This window comes from Macaca thibetana, chromosome X, assembly GCF_024542745.1.
Source record: "Macaca thibetana thibetana isolate TM-01 chromosome X, ASM2454274v1, whole genome shotgun sequence".
Lineage (NCBI taxonomy): Eukaryota > Metazoa > Chordata > Mammalia > Primates > Cercopithecidae > Macaca > Macaca thibetana.
This window is the reverse complement of record NC_065598.1, coordinates 55,264,919-55,286,662: the sequence shown is the minus strand read 5'-3', so window position 1 is coordinate 55,286,662 and position 21,744 is coordinate 55,264,919. Positions and strand designations below refer to the sequence as shown.

Below are 21,744 nucleotides of genomic sequence, written 5' to 3'. Positions count from 1 at the left end.
AACTCATACTCATTAATTAGCTTCTCTCTAGCCCCTGGCAACCACCTTTGTACTTTCTGTCTCTACGAATTTGACTTATCTAACTACACCATATAAGTGAAATCATACAGCATTTGTCCTATCCTGACTGGCTTATTGCACTCGGCATAACGTCCTCAAGTTTCATCCATGTTATAGTGTGTGTCAGAATTTCCTTCTTCTTTAAGACTAAATATTATTTGATTGTTATTTATATACCACATTTAGTTTATCAATTCATTCTTTGATGAACTCTTGGTTTGCTTCTACTTCTAGACGATTGTAAATAATGCTACTATGAACATGGATATGCACATAGCTCTTTGAGTCCCTGCTTTTAGTTCTTTTTGGTGTATGTATCCAGAAGTGAAACTGCTGAAACATCTAGTAATTCTTTTTTTAATTATTTGAGCAACTCCCATACTGATTTCCTCAGCAGCTATATCATTTTACATTCCTACCAACAACGTACAAGGTACCTATCAACCCGTAAATTAGGTTTTAAGCCCGGCATGAGTTAGGTATTTGTCCTAGTGCTCTCTCACCCCTTGTCCCCCATCCCCTGACAGGACCTGGTGTGTGATGTTCCCCTCCCTGCGTCCATGTGTTCCCATTGTACAACTCCCACTTATGAGTGAGAACATGTGGTCTTTGGTTTTCTGTTCCTGTGTTTGCTGAGAATGATGGCTTCCAGCTACATCCACTTCCCTTCGAAGTACATGAACTCATTCTTTTTCATGGCTGCATAGTATTTCATGGTGTGTATGTGCCACATTTTCTTTATCCAGTCTATCATTGATGGGCATTTGGGTTGGTTCCAAGTCTTTGCTATTGTAATTAATGCTGCAATAAACATATTTGTGCATGTGTCTTTAGAGTAGAATAATTAATATTCCTTCAGGAATATATCCATCAATAGGATTGCTGGGTTAAATGGTATTTCTGGTTGCAGATACTTGAGGAATTGTCACACCGTCTTCCAAAATGATTGAACTAATTTACACTCCCACCAACAGTGTCAAATTGTTCCTATTTTGCCACAGCATTGCCAGCATCTGCTGTTTCCTGACGTTTTAATAATTGGCATTCTAACTGGTGTGAGAAGGTATCTCATGGTGGTTTTGATTTGTATTTCTCTAATGACCAGTAATAATGAGCTTTTTTTCATATGTTTGTTGGCCACATAAACGTCTTCTTTTGAGAAGTGTCTGTTCATATCCATCACCCACTTTTTGATTTTTTTTTTTCCTGTAAATTTGTTTAAGTCTCTTGTAGATTCTGTATATTAGCCCTTTGTCAGATGGGTAGGTTGCAAAAATTTTCTCCCATTCTGCAGGTTGCCTGTTCACTCTGAGGGTAGTTTCTTTTGCTGTGCAGAAACTCTTTAGTTTGATTAGATCCCGTTTGTCAGTTTTGGCTTTTGTCGCCATTGCTTTTGGTGTTTTATTCATGAAGCCTTTGCCCATGCCTATGTCCTGAATGGTATTGCCTAGGTTTTCTTCTAGGGTTTTTATGGTTTTAGGATTCACATTTAGGTATTTAATTCAAGTTGAGTTAATTTTTGTATAAGGTGTAAGGAGGACATCAGTTTCTGTTATCTGCATATGGCTAGCCAGTTTTCCCAGCACCATTCATTAAATAGAGAATCCTTTCCCCATTGCTTGTTTTTGTCAGGTTTGTCAAAGATCAGATTATTGTAGATGTGTGGTGTTATTTCTGAGACCTCTGTTCTGTTCCATTGGTCTACATAACTGCTTTGGTACCAGTACCATGCCGTTTTGGTTACTGTAGCCTTGTAGTATAGTTTGAAGTCAAGTAGCATGATGCCTCCAGCTTTGTTCTTTTTGCTTAGGATTGTCTTGATTATATGGGCTCTTTCTTGGTTTCATAAGAAATTTAAAGGTTTTTTTTATAATTCTGTGAAGAAAGTCAATAGTAGATCAATGGGAATAGCATTGAATCTATAAATTACTTTGGGCATCATGGCCATTTTCACTATATTGATTCTTCTTATCCATGACCATGGAGTGTTTTTCCATTTGTTTGTGTCCCATCTTATTTCCTTGAGCAATGGTTTGTAGTTCTCCTTGAAGAGGTCCTTCACATCCCTTGTAAGTTGTATTTCTAGGTATTTTATTCCCTTTGTAGCAATTGTGAATGGGAGTTCACTCATGATTTGGCTCTCTGCTTGTCTGTTGTTGGTGTATAGGAATGCTTGTAATTTTTCCACATTGGTTTTGTATCCTGAGACTTTGCTGAAGTTGCTTATCAGCTTAAGGAGATTTTGGGCTGAGACGATGGGGTTTTCTAAATATACAATCATGTCATCTGCAAACAGAGACAGTTTGACTTCCTCTCTTCCTATTTGAATATGCTTTATTGCTTGATCTTGCCTGATTGCCCTGGCCAGAACTTCCAATACTATCTTGAATAGTAGTGGTGAGAAAGGACATCCTTGTCTTGTGCTGGTTTTCAAAGGGAATGCTTCCTGCTTTTGCCCATTCAGTATGATATTGGGTATGGGTTTGTCATAAACAGCTCTTATTATTTTGAAATATGTCCCATCAATACTTAGTTTATTGAGAGGTTTTACGTGAAGGGATGATGAATTTTATGAAAGAACTTTATGCATCTATTGGGATCATCATGTGGTTTTTGTCATTGGTTCTGTTTGTGTGATGGATTACTTTTATTGATTTGCATATGTTGATCCATCCTTGCATCCCACGGGTGAAGCCAAATTGATCATGGTAGATAAGCTTTTTGATGCGCTGCTGGATTCGGTTAGCCAGTATTTTATTGAGGATTTTCACATCAATTTTCATCAGGAATATTGGCCTGAAATTTTCTTTTTTTGTTGTGTCTCTGCCAGATTTTGGTATCAGGATGATGCTGGCTTCATAAAATGAGTTAGGGAGGAGTCCCTCTTTTTCTGTTGTTTGGAATAGTTTCAGACAGAATGGTACCAGCTCCTCTTTGTACCTCTGGTACAATTCGTCTGTGAATCCATCTGGTCCTGGGCATTTTTGTTGTTGTTGTTGATAGGCTATTAATTACTGCATCAATTTCAGAACTTGTTATTGGTCTATTTAGGGATTTGACTTCTTCCTGGTTTAGTCTTGGGAGAGTGTATGTGTCCAGGAATATACCCATTTCTTCTAGATTTCCTGGTTTATTTGTATAGAGGTGTTTATAGTATTCTCTGATGGTAGATTGTATTTCTGTGGGATCAGTGGTGATAAACCATTTATCATTTTTATTGTGTCTATTTGATTCTTCTCTCTTTTCTTCTTTACTAGTCTGGCTGGTGGTCTATTTTCTTAACCTTTTCAAAATCCAGCTCCTAGGTTCATTGATTTTTTGAAGAGTTTTTTGTGTCCCTATCTCCTTCAGTTCTGCTCTAATCTTAGTGATTTCTTATCTTCTGTTAGCTTTTGAATTTGTTTGCTCTTGCTTCTCTCTTAATTGTGATGTTCACGTGTCAATTTCAGATATTTCCAGCATTCTGATGTGGGTATTTAGTGCTATAAATTTCCCTCTTACTGCTTTAGCCATGTCCGAGAGATTCTGGTACGTTCTCTCTTTGTTCTCATTAGTTTCAAAGAACTTCTTTATTTCTGCCTTAATTTCATTGTTTACTCAATAGTCCTTCAGGAGCATGTTGGTCAATTTCCATGTAGTTGTGCGATTTTAAGTAAGTTTCTTAATCCTGAGTTCTAATTGTACTGCACTGTGGTCTGAGAGTCTGTTTGTTATGATTTCCATATTTTGCATTTGCTGAGAAGTGTTTTACTTCCAACTATGTGGTCAATTTTGGATTTAATGAGATGTGGTGCTGAGAAGAATGTATATTCTGTTGATTTGGGGTGGAGAATTCTGTAGATGTCTATTAGGTCCACTTGGTCCAGAGCTGAGTTCAAGTCCTGAATATCCTTGTTAATTTTCTGTCTTGTTGATCTGTCTAATTTTGACAGTAAGGTGTTAAAGTCTCCAACTATTATTGTGTGGGAGTCTAAGTCTCTTCCTAGATCTCTAAGACCTTGTTTTATGAATCTGAGTGCTCCTGTATTGGATGCATATATATTTAGGATAGTTAGCTCTTCTTCTTCCATTGGTGCCTTTACCATTATGTAATGCCCTTCTTTGTCTTTTTTGATGTTTGCTGTTTTAAAGTCTGTTTTATCAGAGACTAGGCTTGAATCCACTGCTTTTTTTTTTTTTTTTTTTTTTTTTTGCTGTCCATTTGCTTGGTAAATATTCCTCCATCTCTTTATTTTGAGGTTATGTGTGTGTTTGCATGTGAGATGGGTCTCCTGAATAAAGTACACTGACGGGTCTTGACTGTTTATCCAATTTACCAGTCTGGGACTTTTGAAATAGGGACATTTAGCCCATTTACATTTCAGGTTAATATTGTAACGTGTGAATTTGATCCTGTCATCATAATGCTAGCTGGTTATTTTGCACATTACTTGAAGCTTGTTCTTCATAATGTCAGTGGCCTTTACAATTTGGTATGCTTTTGCAGTGGCTAGTACTGGTTTTTCCTTTCCATACTTAGTGCTTCCTTCAGGAGCTTTTGTAAGGCAGGCCTGGTAGTCACAAAATCCCTCAGCACTTGCTTGTCTGTAAAGGATTTTATTTCTCCTTCACTTATGAAGCTTAGTTTGGCTGGATATGTAAATCTGGGTTGAAAAATTCTTTCCTTCAAGAATGTTGAATATTGGCCCCCACTCACTTCTGGCTTGTAGGGTTTCTGCAGAGACATCTGCTGTTAGTCTGATGGGCTCCATTTGTAGGTAGCCTAACCTTTCTCTCCGGCTGCCATTAACATTTATTCCTTCATTTCAACCTTGGAGAATCTGATGATTATTTGTCTTGGGGATGATCTTCTCAAGGAGTATCTTAGTGGTATTTTCTGTATTTCCTGAATTTGAATGTTGGCCTGTCTTGCTTGTTTGGGGAATTTCTCCTGGATAATATCCTGAAGTGTGTTTTCCAACTTTGTTCCATTCTCCCTGTCATTTTCAGGTACACCAATCAATCATAGATTTGGTCTATTCACATATTCCCATATTTCCTGGAGGCTTTGTTCATTCCTCTTCATTCTTTTTTCTCTAATCTTTTCTTCACGCCTTATCTCAGTAAATTAATCTTCAATATCTGATAAATCCTTTCTTCCACTGGATCGATTCCGCTATTGATACTTGTGTATGCTTCACGAAGTTCTCATACTGTGTTTTTCAGCTCCATCAGGACATTTATGTTCCTCTCTAAACTGGTTATTCTAGATAGCAGTTCCTGTAACCTTTTATCAAGGTTCTTAGCTCCCTTGCATTGAATTAGAACATGCTCCTTTAGCTCAGAGCAGTTCGTTATTATCCAGGTTCTGAAGCCTACTCTGTCAATTTGTCAAACTGATTCTCCATCCAGTTTTGTGCCCTTGCTGGAGAGGAGTTGTGATCATTTGGAGAAGAGACACTCTGGTTTTTGGAATTTTCAGTGTTTTTGTACTGGTTTTTCCTCATCTTCTTGAATTTATCTACCTTTGATCTTTGAGGCTGATGACCTTTGGATGCAGTTTTTTTGTGGGGGTCCTTTATGTTGATGTTGTTGCTTTCTGTTAGTTTTTCTTCTAACGGTCAAGGCCCTTTTCTGCAGGTCTGCTCCAGTTTGCTGGAGGTCCACTCCACATGCTATTCACCTGGGTACCACCATTGGAGGCTGCAGTGCAGCAAAGATCTTTGCCTGCTCCTTCCTCTGGAAGCTCCATCCCAGAGGGGCACTAGTCTGATGCCAGCCGGAGCGCTTCTGTAGGAGATGTCTGCTGACCCCTGTTTGGAAGTCTCTCCCAGTTAGAAGGCACAGGAGTAGGGGATCCACTTGACGAGGCAATCTGTCACTTAGCAGAGCTGGTGTGCTGTGCTGGGAGAGTCCCACCTGTCAGTATTAGTCGCTCTCTTCAGAGCCGGCTGGCAGGAAAGATGAAATACGCAGAAGCTACACTCACAGCTTCCCCTTCCCCAATGTGCTCTGTCCCAGGGAACTGTGGGTTTCGTCCGTAAGCCCCTTACTGGGGCTGTTACCTTTCCTTCAGAGATGCCCTTCCCAGTGTGGAGAAATCTAGACAAGCAGTTTGGCCTAAGCCACTTTGCCAGACTGTGGTGACACTGCCCAGTCCAGTCCTACCAGCTTCCTTAGCACTGTCAGTGGAAAATCGCCTACTAAAGCCTCATTAATGGCGGGTGTCCCTCCCTCCACCAAGCTCTATTTTCCCAGGTCAACTTCAGACTACCGTGCTGGCAGTGAGAATTTCAAGCCAGTGGTTCTTCGCTTGCAGTTCACCACTAGGTGAGAACACTTGGCTCCCTGGCTTCAGCCCCCTTTCCAGGGGAGTGAACGGTTCTGTCTTGCTGGGGTTCCAGGCACCACTGGAGTACAAAAGAAAAAAAAAAAACCTGCAACTCGCTCTGCCCAAACAGCTGTCCCGCTTTGTGCTTGAAACCTAGGGCCCTGGTGGCATAAGGACATGAGGGAATCTCCTGATCTTCAGATTGCAAAAACCATGGGAAAAGCATAGTTACCTGGGCAGGTAGCACAGTCCCTCATGGCTTCCCTTGGCTGGGAGAGGGAGGTCTCGGGCTTCTTGTTCTTACTAGGTGAAGCGATGCCCCACCCTGCTTCTGCTCACCCTCCGTGGGTTGCACCCACTGCCTAACCAGTCCCAATGAGATGAACTGGGTACCTCAGATGAAAATGCAGAAATCACCCGACTTCTGTGTTGGTCTCGTTGGGAGCTGCAGAACGAAGCTGCTCCTATCTGGCCATCTTGGCCCCTCCTTTTGGGAAATGCTTTCCCCTGGACTTCAATTTGGGTATACAAGTGTGAATCCGTGCCAGAGATAAGCCCTATGTGTGCGCCTTCGTTGGTTGTAATAAGAAGTTTGCTCAGTCAACTAACCTGAAATCTCACATTTTAACACATGCTAAGGCCAAAAAACACCAGTGAAGCGAGAAAAGACCCTTCTCGACCATGGGAAACATCTTCCAGGAGTGTCACTGGGAATAAATATGCCTCTCCTTTGTATATTACTTCTTTTTTTATTATTATTATACTTTAAGTTCTAGGGTACATGTGCGTAACGTGCAGGTTTGTTACATATGTATACTTTTGCCATGTTGGTGTGCTACACCCATCAAATCGTCAGCACCCATCAACTTGTCATTTACATCAGGTATAACTCCCAGTGCAATCCCGCCCCCCTCCCCCTCCCCATGATAGGCCCCGGTGTGTGATGTTCCCCTTACCAAGTCCAAGTGATCTCATTGTTCGGTTCCCACCTATGAGTGAGAACATGTGGTGTTTGGTTTTCTGCTCTTGTGATAGTTTGCTAAGAATGATGGTTTCCAGCTGCATCCATGTCCCTACAAAGGACACAAACTCATCCTTTTTTAAGGCTGCATAGTATTCCATGGTGTATATGTGCCACATTTTCTTTTTTTTTTTTTCTTTTTATTTTTTTAAATTTATTTATTATTATTATACTTTAAGTTGTAGTGTACATGTGCATAACGTGCAGGTTTGTTACATATGTATACTTGTGCCATGTTGGTGTGCTGCACCCATCAACTCATCATTTACATCAGGTATAACTCCCAATGCAATCCCTCCTCCCTCCCCCCTCCCCATGATAGGCCCCTGTGTGTGATGTTCCCCTTCCTGAGTCCAAGTGATCTCATTGTTCAGTTCCCACCTATGAGTGAGAACATGCGGTGTTTGGTTTTCTGTTCTTGTGATAGTTTGCTAAGAATGATGGTTTCCAGCTGCATCCATGTCCCTACAAAGGACGCAAACTCATCCTTTTTGATGGCTGCATAGTATTCCATGGTGTATATGTGCCACATTTTCTTAATCCAATCTGTCACTGATGGACATTTGGGTTGATTCCAAGTCTTTGCTATTGTAAATAGTGCTGCAATAAACATACGTGTGCATGTGTCTTTATAGCAGCATAATTTATAATCCTTTGGGTATATACCCAGTAATGGGATGGCTGGGTCATATGGTACATCTAGTTCTAGATCCTTGAGGAATCGCCATACTGTTTTCCATAATGGTTGAACTAGTTTACAATCCCACCAACAGTGTAAAAGTGTTCCTATTTCTCCACATCCTCTCCAGTACCTGTTGTTTCCTGACTTTTTAATGATCGCCATTCTAACTGGTGTGAGATGGTATCTCATTGTGGTTTTGATTTGCATTTCTCTGATGGCCAGTGATGATGAGCATTTTTTCATGTGTCTGTTGGCTGTATGAATGTCTTCTTTTGAGAAATGTCTGTTCATATCCTTTGCCCACTTTTTGATGGGGTTGTTTGTTTTTTTCTTGTAAATTTGTTTGAGTTCTTTTTTTTTTTTTTTTTTTTTTTTTGAGACGGAGTCTCACGCTGTTGCCCAGGCTGGAGTGCAGTGGCGTGATCTCAGCTCACTGCAAGCTCCGCCTCCCGGGTTCCCGCCATTCTCCTGCCTCAGCCTTCTGAGTAGCTGGGACTTCAGGCGCCCGCCACCGCGCCTGGCTAATTTTTTGTATTTTTAGTAGAGACGGGGTTTCACTGTGGTCTCGATCTCCTGACCTTGTGATCCGCCCGCCACGGCCTCCCAAAGTGCTGGGATTACAGGCTTGAGCCACCGCGCCCGGCCTGTTTGAGTTCTTTGTAGGTTCTGGATATTAGCCCTTTGTCAGATGAGTAGATTGCAAAAATTTTCTCCCATTCTGTAGGTTGCCTGTTCACTCTGATGGTAGTTTCTTTTGCTGTGCAGAAGCTCTTTAATTTAATGAGATCCCATTTGTCAATTTTGACTTTTGCTGCCGTTGCTTTTGGTGTTTTAGACATGAAGTCTTTGCCCATGCCTATGTCCTGAATGGTACTACCTAGGTTTTCCTCTAGGATTTTTATGGTATTAGGTCTAACATTTAAGTCTCTAATCCATCTTGAATTAATTTTCGTATAAGGAGTAAGGAAAGGATCCAGTTTCAGCTTTCTACTTATGGCTAGCCAATTTTCCCAGCACCATTTATTAAATAGGGAATCCTTTCCCCATTTCTTGTTTCTCTCAGGTTTGTCAAAGATCAGATGGCTGTAGATGTGTGGTATTATTTCTGAGGACTCTGTTCTGTTCCATTGGTCTATATCTCTGTTTTGGTACCAGTACCATGCTGTTTTGGTTACTGTAGCCTTGTAGTATAGTTTGAGTCAGGTAGCGTGATGCCTCCAGCTTTGTTCTTTTGACTTAGGATTGTCTTGGAGATGCGGGCTCTTTTTTGGTTCCATATGAACTTTAAAGCAGTTTTTTCCAGTTCTATGAAGAAACTCATTGGTAGCTTGATGGGGATGGCATTGAATCTATAAATTACCTTGGGCAGTATGGCCATTTTCACGATATTGATTCTTCCTATCCATGAGCATGGTATGTTCTTCCATTTGTTTGTGTCCTCTTTTATTTCACTGAGCAGTGGTTTGTAGTTCTCATTGAAGAGGTCCTTTATATCCCTTGTAAGTTGGATTCCTAGGTATTTTATTCTCTTTGAAGCAATTGTGAATGGAAGTTCATTCCTGATTTGGCTCTCTGTCTGTCTGTTACTGGTGTATAAGAATGCTTGTAATTTTTGCACATTAATTTTGTATCCTGAGACTTTGCTGAAGTTTCTTATCAGCTTAAGGATATTTTGGGCTGTGACAATGAGGTTTTCTAAATATACAATCATGTCATCTGCAAAGAGGGACAATTTGACTTCTTCTTTTCCTAACTGAATACCCTGGATTTCTTTCTCTTGCCTGATTGCCCTAGCCAGAACTTCCAACACTATGTTGAATAGGAGTGGTGAGAGAGGGCATCCCTGTCTTGTGCCAGTTTTCAAAGGGAATGCTTCCAGTTTTTGCCCAATCAGTATGATATTGGCTGTGGGTTTGTCATAAATAGCTCTTATTATTTTGAGGTACGTTCCATCAATACCGAATTTATTGAGCACTTTTAGCATGAAGAACTGTTGAATTTTGTCAAAAGCCTTTTCTGCATGTATTGAGATAATCATGTGGTTCTTGTCTTTGGTTCTGTTTATATGCTGGATTATGTTTATTGATTTGCGAATGTTGAACCACCCTTGCATCCCAGGGATGAAGCCCACTTGACCATGGTGGATAAGCTTTTTGATGTGCTGCTGAATCCGGTTTGCCAGTATTTTATTGAGGATTTTTGCATCGATGTTCATCAGGGTTATTGGTCTAAAATTCTCTTTTTTTGTCGTGTCTCTGCCAGGCTTTGGTATCAGGATGATGTTGGCCTCATAACATGAGTTAGGGAGGATTCCCTCCTTTTCTATTCATTGGAATAGTTTCAGAAGGACTGGTACCAGCTCCTCCTTGTACCTCTGTTAGAAATCAGCTGTGAATCCATCTGGTCCTGGACTTTTTTTGCTTGGTCGGCTATTAATTATTGCCTCAATTTCAGAGTCTACTATTGGTCTATTCAGGGAATCAACTTCTTCCTGGTTTAGTCTTGGAAGAGTGTAAGTGTCCAGGAAATCATCCATTTCTTCTAAATTTTCTAGTTTATTTGCGTAGAGGTGTTTATAGTATTCTCTGATGGTAATTTGTATTTCTGTGGGGTCGGTGGTGATATCCCCTTTATCATTTTTTATTGTGTCTATTTGATTCTTCTCTCTTTTCTGCTTTATTAGTCTTGCTAGCGGTCTGTCAATTTTGTTGATCTTTTCAAAAAACCACCTCCTGGATTCATTAATTTTTTCGAGGGTTTTTTGTGTCTCTATCTCCTTCAGTTCTGCTCTGATCTTAGTTATTTCTTGCCTTCTGCTAGCTTTTGAATGTGTTTGCTCTTGCTTCTCTAGTTCTTTTAATTGTGATGTTAGAGTGTCAATTTTAGATCTTTCCAGCTTTCTCTTGTGGGCACTTAGTGCTATAAATTTCCCTCTACACACTGATTTAAATGTGTTCCAGAGATTCTGGTATGTTGTATCTTTGTTCTCATTGGTTTCAAAGAACATCTTTATTTCTGCCTTCATTTCTTTATGTACCCAGTAGTCAATCAGGAGCAGGTTGTTCAGTTTCCATGTAGACGAGCGGTTTTGATTGAGTTTCTTAGTCCTGAGTTCTAGTTTGATTGCACTGTGGTCTGAGAGACAGTTTGTTATAATTTCTCTTCTTGTACATTTGCTGAGGAGTGCTTTACTTCCAATTATGTGGTCAATTTTGGAATAAGTGCGATGTGGTGCTGAGAAGAATGTATATTCTGTTGATTTGGAGTGGAGAGTTCTATAGATGTCTATTAGGTCTGCTTGCTGCAGAGATGAGTTCAATTCCAGGATATCCTTGTTAACTTTCTGTCTCGTTGATCTGTCTAATGTTGACAGTAGAGTGTTGAAGTCTCCCATTATTATTGTATGGGAGTCTAAGTCTCTTTGTAAGTCTCTAAGGACTTGCTTTATGAATCTGGGTGCTCCTGTATTGGGTGCATATATATTTAGGATAGTTAGCTCTTCCTGTTGAATTGATCCCTTTACCATTATGTAATGGCCTTCTTTGTCTCTCTTGATCTTTGATGGTAGAAAGTCTGTTTTATCAGAGACTAGTATTGCAACCCCTGCTTTTTTTTGTTCTCCATTTGCTTGGTAGATCTTCCTCCATCCCTTTATTTTGAGCCTATGTATGTCTCTGCATGTGAGATGGGTCTCCTGAATACAGCAGACTGATTTGTCTTGACACTTTATCCAGTTTGCCAGTCTGTGTCTTTTAATTGGAGCATTTAGTCCATTTACATTTAAGGTTAATATTGTTATGTGTGAACTCGATCCTGCCATTATGATATTAACTGGTTATTTTGCTCATCAGTTGATGCAGTTTCTTCCTAGCCTCAATGGTCTTTACATTTTGGCATGTTTTTGCAATGGCTGGTACCAGTTGTTCCTTTCCATGTTTAGTGCTTCCTTCAGGGTCTCTTGTAAGGCAGGCCTGGTGGTGACAAAATCTCTAAGCATTTGCTTATCTGTAAAGGAATTTATTTCTCCTTCACTTATGAAACTTAGTTTGGCTGGATATGAAATTCTGGGTTTACAATTCTTTTCTTTAAGAATGTTGAATATTGGCCCCCACTCTCTTCTGGCTTGGAGAGTTTCTGCTGAGAGATCTGCTGTTAGTCTGATGGGCTTCCCTTTGTGGGTAACCCGACCTTTCTCTCTGGCTGCCCTTAAGATTTTTTCCTTCATTTCAACTTTGGTGAATCTGGCAATTATGTGGCTTGGAGTTGCTCTTCTCGAGGAGTATCTTTGTGGCGTTCTCTGTATTTCCTGGATTTGAATGTTGGCCTGCCCTACTAGGTTGGGGAAGTTCTCCTGGATGATATCCTGAAGAGTGTTTTCCAGCTTGGTTCCATTTTCCCCCTCACTTTCAGGCACCCCAATCAGACGTAGATTTGGTCTTTTTACATAATCCCATACTTCTTGCAGGCTTTCTTCATTTCTTTTTCTTCTTTTTTCTTTAGGTTTCTCTTCTCGTTTCATTTCATTCATTTGATCCTCAATCGCTGATACTCTTTCTCCCAGTTGATTGAGTTGGTTACTGAAGCTTGTTCATTTGTCACGTATTTCTCGTGTCATGGTTTTCGTCTCTTTCATTTCGTTTATGACCTTCTCTGCATTAATTACTCTAGCTATCAATTCTTCCACTCTTTTTTCAAGATTTTTAGTTTCTTTGCGCTGGGTACGTAATTCCTCCTTTAGCTCTGAGAAGTTTGATGGACTGAAGCCTTCTTCTCTCATCTCGTCAAAGTCATTTTCCGTTCAGCTTTGATCCATTGCTGGCGATGAGCTGCGCTCCTTTGCAGGAGGAGATGCGCTCTTATTTTTTGAATTTCCAGCTTTTCTGCCCTGCTTTTTCCCCATCTCTGTGGTTTTATCTGCCTCTGGTCTTTGATGATGGTGATGTACTGCTGGGGTTTTGGTGTAGGTGTCCTTCCTGTTTGATAGTTTTCCTTCTAACAGTCAGGACCCTCAGCTGTAGGTCTGTTGGAGATTGCTTGAGGTCCACTCCAGACCCTGTTTGCCTGGGTATCAGCAGCAGAGGCTGCAGAAGATAGAATATTGCTGAACAGCGAGTGTACCTGTCTGATTGTTACTTTGGAAGCTTCCTCTCAGAGGTGTACTCCACCCTGTGAGGTGTGGGGTGTCAGACTGCCCCTAGTGAGGAATGTCTCCCAGTTAGGCTACTCAGGGGTCAGGGACCCACTTGAGCAGGCAGTCTGTCCCTTCTCAGATCTCAACCTCCATGTTGGGAGATCCTCTGCTCTCTTCAAAGCTGTCAGACAGAGTCGTTTGCATCTGTAGAGGTTTCTGCTGCTTTTTGTTGTTGTTGTTGTTGTTGTTGTTCAGCTGTGCCCTGTCCCCAGAGGTGGAGTGTACAGAGGCAGGCAGGTTTCCTTGAGCTGCTGTTATCTCCACCCAGTTGGAGCTTCCCAGCGGCTTTGTTTACCTACTTAAGCCTCAGCAATGGCGGGCGCCCCTCCCCCAGCCTCACTGCTGCCTTGCAGTTAGATTGCAGACTGCTGTGCTAGCAGTGAGGGAGGCTCCGTGGGCGTGGGACCCTCCCGGCCAGGTGTGGGATATAATCTCCTGGTGTTCCCGTTTGCTTAAAGTGCAGTATTAGGGTGGGAGTTACCCAATTTTCCAGGTGTTGTGGGTCTCAGTTCCTCTGGCTAGGAAAAGAGATTCCCTTCCCCCTTGCACTTCCCAGGTGAGGCGATGCCTCGCCCTGCTTCAGCTCTCGCTGGTCGGGCTGCAGCAGCTGACCAGCACCGATTGTCTGGCACTCCCTAGTGAGATAAACCCAGTACCTCAGTTGAAAATGCAGAAATCACCGGTCTTCTGTGTCGTTCGCGCTGGGAGTTGGAGACTGGAGCTGTTCATATTTGGCCATCTTGCTCCGCCCCTCCTGTATATTACTTCTAAGAAGAATTTTAAAAATGAATCCTACACATGTGAGGGACATATTTTGATAAAGTACTCATTTAAAAAAAAAAAACCTTTAATGACATTGCTAAGATGCTCTATCTTGCTCTCTAATCTCATTTCAAAAACACAGTGTTTTTATAAAGTATGGTCCCAACAGGAGGACAATTTATGAACTTCACATCAAAAGACAATTTTTTTTTCATGTTTCTATACCATTTTATTGTCATTATTATACTTTAAGTTCTAGGGTACATGTGCACAACGTGCAAGTGTATTACATACGTATACATTTGCCATACTGGTTTGCTGCACCCATTAACTTGTCATTTACCTTAGGTATTTCTCCTAACGCTATCCCTCCCTCCACCCCATGCCCCATGACAGGCCCCAGGGTGTGATGTTCCCGGCTGTGTGTCTAAGTGTTCTCATTATTCAATTCCCAACTATGAGTGAGAACATGCAGCGTTTGGTTTTCTGTCCTTGTGATAGTTTGCTGAGAATGATGGTTTCCAGCTGCATCCATGTCCCTGCAAAGGACATGAACTCATCGATTTTTGTGGCTGCATGGTATTCCATGGTGTATATGTGCCACATTTTCTTAATCCACTCTATCATTGTTGGACATTTGGGTTGGTTCCAAGTCTTTGCTATTGTGAGGAGTGCCACAATAAACATATGCATGCATGTATCTTTATAGTAGCATGATTTATAATCCTTTGAGTATATACCCAGTAATTGGATCACTGAATCAAATGGTATTTCTAGTTCTAGATCCTTGAGGAATCGCCACACCATCTTCCACAATGGTTGAAATAATTTACACTTCCACCAACAGTGTAAAAGTGTTCCTATTATTCCATATCCTCTCCAGGAGCTGTTGTTTCCTGACTTTTTAGTAATCACCATTCTAACTGGTGTGAGATGGTATCACATTGTGGTTCCGATTTGCATTACTCTGATGACCAATGATGATGAAGCTGCATAAATGTCTTCTTTTGAGAAGTGTTTGTTCATGTCCTTTGCTCACTTTTTGATGGGGTTGTTTTCTTCTTGTAAATTTGTTTAAGTTCTTTGTAGATTCTGGATATTAGCCCTTTGTCAGATTGCAAAAATTTTCTCCCATTCTGTAGGTTGCCTGTTCACTCTGATGGTAGTTTCTTTTGCTGTGCAGAAGCTTTTTAGTTTAATTAGATCCCATTTGTCAATTTTGGCTTTTGCTGCCGTTGCTTTTGATGTTTTAGTCATGAAGTCCGTGCCCATGCCTATGTCCTGAATGGTATTGCCTAGGTTTTCTTCTAGGGTTTTTATGGTTTTAGGTCTAACATTTAAGTCTTTAATTCATCTTGAATTAATTTTTATATAAGGTGTAAAGAAGGGATCCAGTTTCGGCTTTATACCTATGGCTAGCTTGTTTTCCCAGCACCATTTACTAAATAGGGAATCCTTTCCCCATTTCTTGTTTTGGCCAGGTTTGTCAAAGACAGGTGGTTGTAGATGTGTGTTGTTATTTCTGAGGCCTCTGTTCTGTTACATTGGTCTCTCTGTTTTGGTACCAGTATCATGCTGTTTTGGTTACTGTAGCCTTGTAGTATAGATTGAAGTCAGGTAGCATGATGCCTCCAGCTTTGTTCTTTTTGCTTAGGATTGTCTTGGCAATGCGGGCTCTTTTTTGGTTCCATATGAACTTTAAAGTAGTTTCTTCAACTTCTGTGAAGAAAGTCATTGGTAGTTTGATTGAGATGTCACTGATTCTATAAATTACCTTGGGCAGTATGGCCATTTTCAGGATATTGATTCTTCCTATCCATGAGCATGGAATGTTCTTCCATTGTTTGTGTCCTCTTTTATTTTGTTGAGCAGTGGTTTGTAGTTCTCCTTGAAGAGGTCCTTTACATCCCTTGTAAGTTAGATTCCTAGGTATTTTATTCTCTTTGTAGCAATTGTGAATGGGAGTTCACTCATGATTTGACTGTTTATCTGTTATTGGTGTATAGGAATGCTTATGATTTTTGCACATTGATTTTGTATCCTGAGACATTGCTGAGTTTGCTTATCAGCTTAGGTAGATTTTGGGTTGGACAATGGAGTTTTCTAAATAAACAATCATGTCATCTGCAAACAGGGACGATTTGATTTTCTCTTTTCCTTATTGAATACCTTTTATTTCCTTTTCTTCCCTGATTGCCCTGGCCAGAACTTCCAATACTATGTTGAATAGAAGTGGTGAGAGACGGCATCCCTGTCTTTTGCCAGTTTTCAAAGGAAATGGCTCCAGTTTTTGCCCATTCAGTATGATGTTGGCTGTGGGTTTGTCATAAATAGATCTTATTATTTTGAAATACATTCCATCACTACCTAGTTTATTGAGAGTTTTTAGCATGAAGGGCTGTTGAATTTTGTTGAAGGCCTTTTCTGCATCTATTGAGATAATCATGTGGTTTTTGTTGCTGATTCTTTTTTTGTGATGGATTATGTTTCTTGATTTGCATATGGTGAACCAGCCTTGCATCCCAGGGAAGAACCCGACTTGATCGTGGAGGATAAGCTTTGGATGTGCTGCTGGATTCGGCTTGCAAGTATTTTATTGAGGATTTTCGCATCGAGGTTCATGAAGAATATTGGTCTAAAATTCTTTTTTGTTGTTTTTGTGTCTCTGCCAGGCTTTGGTATCAGGATGATGCTGGCCTCATAAAATGGGTTAGGGAGGATTCCCTCTTTTTCTATTGATTGGAATAGTTTCAGAAGGAATGGTACCAGCTCCTCTTTGTACCTCTGATAGAATTTGGCTGAAAATCTGTCTGGTCCTGGACTTTTTTTGGTTGGTAGGCTATTAATTATTGCCTCAATTTCAGAGCCAGTTTTTGGTCTATTCAGTGCTTAAATTTCTTCCTGGTTTAGTCTTGGGAGAGTGTATGTGTCCAGGAATTCATCCATTTCTTCTAGATTTTCTAGTTTATTTGCATAGAGGTGTTTATAGTATTTTCTAATGGTAGTTTGTATTTCTGTGGGATTGGTGGTGATATCCCCTTTATCATTTTTTATTGCATCTATTTGATTTTTCTTTCTTTTCTTCTTTATTAGCCTTGCTAGTGGTCTATCAATTTTGTTGACCTTTTCAATAAACCAGTTCCTGGATTCATCGATTTTTGGAAGGGTTTCTTGGGTCTCTATCTCCTTCAGTTCTGCTCTGATCTTAGTTATTTCTTGCCTTCTGCTAGCTTGTGAATGTGTTTGCTCTTGCTTCTCTCGTTCTTTTAATTGTGATGTTAGGGTGTCAATTTTAGATCTTTCCTACTTTCTCTTGTGGGCATTTAGTGCTATACATTTCTCTCTACATGCTACTTTAAATGTGTCCCAGAGATTCTGGTACTTTGTGTCTTTGTTCTCATTGGTTTCAAAGAACATCTTTATTTCTGCCTTCATTTTGTTATTTACCAAGCAGTCATTCTGGGGCAGGTTGTTCAGTTTCCATGTAGTTGTGTGGTTTTGAGTGAGTTTCTTAATCCTGAGTTCTAATTTGATTGCACTGTGATCTGAGAGACAGTTTGTTGTGATTTCTGTTCTTTTACATTTGTTGAGGAGTGCTTTACTTCCAACTATGTGGTCAATTTTGGAATAAGTGTGATGTGGTACTGAGAAGAATGTATATTCTGTAAATTTGGGATGGAGAGTTCTGTAGATGTCTATTAGGTCTGCTTGGTGCAGAGCTGAGTTCAATTCCTGGATATCCTTGTTAACCTTCTGTGTCATTGATCTGTCTAATATTGACAGTGGGATGTTAAATTCTCCCATTATTATTGTGTGGGAGTCTAAGTCTCTTTGTAGGTCTCTAAGGACTTGTTTTATGAATCTGGGTGCTCCTGTATTGGGTACATATATATTTAGGATAGTTAGCTCTTCTTGTTGAATTGTTCCCTTTACCATTATGTAATGGCCTTCTTTGTCTCTTTTGATCTCTGTTGGTTTAAAATCTGTTTTATCAGAAACTAGGATTGCAATCCCTGCTTTTTTTGTTTGTTTTTGCTTTCCATTTGCTTGGTAGATCTTCCTCTACCCTTTTATTTTGAGCCTATGTGTGTCTCTGCACGTGAGATGGGTCTCCTGAATACAGCACACTGAGAGGTCTTGAGTCATCAGTTAATATTGATATGTGTGAATTTGATCCTGTCATTATGATGTTAGCTGTTTGTGTTGGCCATTAGTTGATGCAGTTTCTTCATAGCATCGATGGTCTTTACAAATTGGCATGTTTTTGCAGTGGCTGGTACCAGTTGTTCCTTTCCGTGTTTAGTGCTTCCTTCAGGAGCTCTTGTAAGGCAGGCCTGGTGGTGACAAAATCTCTCAGCTTAGTTTGAGGCTTTGGTTGGCTGGATATGAAATTCTTGTTTGAAAACTCTTTTCTTTTAGAATGTGGCTCCCACTCTCTTCTGGCTTATAGAGTTTCTGCCTATGGTTCTGCTGTTAGTCTGATGGGCTTCCCTTTGTGGGTAACCCGACCATTTTCTCTGGCTGGCCATCAGAGAGATGCAAATCAAAACCACAATGAGATACCATCTCACACCAGTTAGAATGGCAATCATTAAAAAGTCAGGAAACAACAGGTGCTGGAGAGGATGTGGAGAAATAGGAACACTTTTACACTGTTGGTGGGATTGTAAACTAGTTCAACCATTGTGGAAAACAGTATGGAGATTCCTCAAAGATCTAGAACTAGAAATACCATTTGACCCAGCCATCCCACTACCGGGTATATACCCAAAGGATTATAAATCATGCTGCCATAAAGACACATGCACACGTATGTTTATTGTGGAACTATTCACGATAGCAAAGACTTGGAATCAACCTAAATGTCCATCAGTGACAGACTGGATTGAGAAAATGTGGCACATATACACCATGGAATACTTTGCAGCCATAAAAAAGGATGAGTTCATGTCCTTCATAGGGACATGGATGCAGCTGGAAACCATCATTCTCAGCAAACTATCGCAAGAACAGGAAACCAAACACCGCATGTTCTCACTCATAGGTGGGAATTGAACAATGAGATTACTTGGACTCGGGAAGGGGAACATCACACACTGGGGCCTATTATGGGGAGGGTGTAGGGGGGAAGGATGGCACTGGGAGTTATACCTGATGTAAATGACGAATTGATGGGTGCTGACGATTTGATGGGTGCAGCACACTAACATGGCACAAGTATACATATGTAACAAACCTGCACGTTGTTCACATGTACCCTAGAACTTAAAGTATAATCAAAAAAAAGAAAGAAAGAAAAAAAAAACAATGCCTACCTCATAGGGCTCATGGTGGAGATTAAAATAATCTACCGAAAGTACAGGCTGTGGAGACTTATGTAAATAACGTTCTCAATAAATGCCTTTAATTGTAAAAACAAAACAAAACAAAACAAAAAACATTTTTTCGTTCATTTCAACCTTGTTGAATCTGACCACTATGTGTCTTCGGGTTACCCTTCTCATGGAGTATCTTTGTGGTGTTCTCTGTATTTCCTGAATTTGAATGTGGCCTGCCTTTCTAGGTTGGGGAAATTCTCCTGGATAATATCCTGAGGAGTGTTTTCCAACTGGTTCCATTCTCCCCGTCACTTTCAGGTACACCAATCAAATGTAGATTTGGTCTTTTCACATGAAGACAATTATTTATACAACAGTGTTAAAAATGGGACTTCTTTTCACGTTGTTATAAATATGAAGTTCACCTGTTGTTTACAATTTTTAAAATATTGTATTTTCCAAATGCATACATAGTACACTTTTTGGGGATATGCTTAGTAATGCTATGTGTGATTTTTCTGGAGGTCGATAGCTTTGCTTGCAGTAGATTTTCTTTAAAAGAATGGGCAGTTACGTGCATACTTCAAAAGTATTTTCCTATTTAAAGAAGTTATATAGGTTTTGCTACAGAATGGGAGAAAATTTTTGCAATCTACTCATTTGACAAAGGGCTAATATCCAGAACCTACAAAGAACTCAAACAAATTTACAAGAAAAAAACAAACAACCCCATCAAAAAGTGGGCAAAGGATATGAACAGACATTTCTCAGAAGAAGACATTCATACAGCCAACAGACACATGAAAAAATGCTCATCATCACTGGCCATCAGAGAAATGCAAATCAAAACCACAATGAGATACCATCTCACACCAGTTAGAATGGCAATCATTAAAAAGTCAGGAAACAACAGGTGCTGGAGAGGATGTGGAGAAATAGGAACACTTTTACACTGTTGGTGGGATTGTAAACTAGTTCAACCATTATGGAAAACAGTATGGCGATTCCTCAAGGATCTAGAACTAGATGTACCATATGACCCAGCCATCCCATTACTGGGTATATACCCAAAGGATTATAAATTATGCTGCTATAAAGACACATGCACACGTATGTTTATTGCAGCACTATTCACAATAGCAAAGACTTGGAATCAACCCAAATGTCCATCAGTGACAGACTGGATTAAGAAAATGTGGCACATATACACCATGGAATACTATGCAGCCATCAAAAAGGATGAGTTTGAGTCCTTTGTAGGGACTTGGATGCAGCTGGAATCCATCATTCTTAGCAAACTATCACAAGAACAGAAAACCAAACACCGCATATTCTCACTCATAGGTGGGAACTGAACAATGAGATCACTCGGACTCAGGAAGGGGAACATCACACACCGGGGCCTATCATGGGGAGGGGGGACGGGGGAGGGATTGCATTGGGAGTTATACCTGATGTAAATGACGAGTTGATGGGTGCAGCACAGCAACATGGCACAAGTATACATATGTAACAAACCTGCACGTTATGCACATGTACCCTACAACTTAAAGTATAATAATAATAAATAAATTTAAAAAAAAAAGAAGTTACATAGGTTTTGTTTGCTATCTTAATTTTAGTTGCATTCTTTGATGTTAACATATTTTGTATAATTGTATTAATAGCTGTATTGAATCATGTAGTATCAAATATTAGATGTGATTTAATAGTGTTTCTTTTTAGCCATTTTTTCATCATTTTAATGTTTATTTTTAGCCAGATGCAGATGTTCGGTGTCATTTCTTTGCCTGTTCAGTTATAGAAAATGGTGCTCAGTTGTAGAATGTACTGTACCTTTTAACACCTGATGTGTACATCACATGTAACAGGAAAGGTAACAATAAAATAGCAATCATTAAGAATAAAATGGCAGAACAAACTCTATAAGCACAGCCTTATTTTCTTTTGTTATCCAGAATTCTTATGACTCTTAAGCCTCCCAGAAATTGAAAGCTGAATAAAGCAACTCAAGTTTCCTTTATTTTGCACTCGATTACAGCAATTTATAATTTTTTAAAAAAAATGTTCCTCTGAAAGTATATCTGGATTATCTGAGGTTACTGAAGAAGCACCATGTCCAGCCACTGCTTTTTTTTTCATGCCACCAGAGAGCAGAAATAAGGATCAGAAAATACTGAAAAGAGTTCAAAACTCAAAGGTACTAGGTTGCAGCAGAAAAATGCAGGTCTAGTTCTAAAAATGAAAGTTTGTCTTGTTTGAAAAATTCACAGACTAGCATATTAGAAGTGTAGTTTGTGATAAAAATAGTCTCATTAATTTCACACCCAGCTCTTTTACTAGTAAGTGTTAATTTGGGAGAAAAATGAGAAGCAAATGGTGACTACTCATATGCAGAAT

The 21,744-nt window shown here is 40.0% G+C and overlaps 1 protein-coding gene across 1 annotated transcript in view; it reads left to right on the top strand.

Moving 5' to 3' along the window:
- FAM104B (family with sequence similarity 104 member B) overlaps positions 1–21,744 on the top strand; it is a 628,193-nt gene that overhangs the window by 16,452 nt on the left and 589,997 nt on the right. The gene's annotated exons all lie outside the window — the stretch shown is intronic.